Source organism: Rhyacophila brunnea, unplaced genomic scaffold (genome assembly GCF_057557595.1).
Source record: "Rhyacophila brunnea isolate RB1 unplaced genomic scaffold, BYU_Rbru_1.0 scaffold_35, whole genome shotgun sequence".
Classification (NCBI taxonomy): domain Eukaryota; kingdom Metazoa; phylum Arthropoda; class Insecta; order Trichoptera; family Rhyacophilidae; genus Rhyacophila; species Rhyacophila brunnea.
Window position 1 is genome coordinate 1,397,701 of NW_028233017.1, and position 1,517 is coordinate 1,399,217.

General features: G+C 28.0%; 1 non-coding gene across 1 annotated transcript; it reads left to right on the plus strand.

The window, feature by feature from the left end:
• The first annotated feature begins 498 nt into the window (after positions 1 to 498).
• TRNAR-UCG (transfer RNA arginine (anticodon UCG)) lies at positions 499 to 570 on the plus strand. The gene has a single exon. It is a non-coding gene; the product is annotated as a tRNA-Arg (tRNA).
• The last annotated feature ends 947 nt before the right edge of the window (positions 571 to 1,517 follow it).

A 1,517-nucleotide genomic window follows, 5' to 3' on the forward strand; every position in this document is an offset into this window, starting at 1 on the left:
CCTAAAAAGAAGATAGATATGCGTAAGAAAATAATCAATCGTCTCGACTGTATAATTAAATTTATGTAGGAACAGAAAATAATAAATCAAATACAATTCACAGTGATGTCTATATATCAGCTATGAATATTTATTTCCATATATTTATCCATGGATGTTTTAATTGTTTTATGGAGACAAAATACAGTAATATATGGAATCACACAGACCTTGGAGATATAATTTATACTATGCTACGATTTTAGACCCTTTTTTTTCATTAACTCTACGGAGGTTTAGAGTGGAGACTTGTTTTCTTTTAAATATATTTGCAATATTTTTTTTCAGAATATGTAACTCAGATAGTGTTAAAACGTAGCCTGTTGAGATTTTTTATTTCCTTTTTACTTCTTAAAAATATCCGATCGTTGTGTGCTTAGAGCCATTCAGCAGCAATGTCATCTGGATATTAGATAATCTTTACCAAAGATTTTATTGATATAAAATATAATTAATCATACGGACGTGGCGCAATGGTAGCGCATGTGACTTCGGATCTCAAGGCTGCAGGTTCAAATCCTGTCGTCCGTGGATATTTTAAATCCTCGACGAAATCGTGACCGATTTTATCTGCATCGTTTGTCAAGTTACAAGTTTATATTCGGTAATCAAAGTTTTCTTTTAGTTAATCACCATTACACACCTTTATTAATTTTATCTATCCATTTAGATCCAATCATAGCAGTTGATGAAGATAGAACAGGGGAAGGTGTCAAAAGATGTATCAAGGATTTGTGTAATATTACCAATGGGCTGACTACGTCTCAATACATGAAATTATAACACGAAAATTAAGCCATAAATAAAAAATAATTACATGGGTATGCCTAGATGTTCTTTAGAATCCTCTAAATGATCCCATTATTATAAATATGAAATATATAAATGTAGGGGAATTTTTAATAAAATTTGTTGTATGCCTTGAACAAATCAAAAAGACACTCGAAAATATCATTATCGATAAAATATTTGGTTTTACAATATTTTTTAATTTATATGCCCCAAATTCATGATAAATATCATGGCGTGAAAAATGTATACTTATGTCAATATGTTCATTTTATTACCAGTCAAGATTTTCTTAAAATATAAAATAGAATATTATTTATATTTTTGAGCCGTAATTATATAATGAAATCGCTTTTGATTTTTTTTGTGTGAACATAAATTATAAACGCAAATACTTAGATATTCGTTAAGCCTGCTGAGGCTAAAATTATACTCTAATCTTTTCAAGTATGTTAAGAAACAAGTGATCTTAAGAAATATCATGCAAAAACCATATAGAGTAAAGCTTTACTGTATATAAAAATCTACGACGACTTTACAGCACAGATTTTATATAAATACTCTTTTTAAAATAGGATACCAAACTTTTCCTAAGATGGTAGAATCTATAATATATACAATTATAATAATAATACAAGATGATCATTCTTAAAGGGATTTTCTAATGAAAAAACATAGCATATATTTTT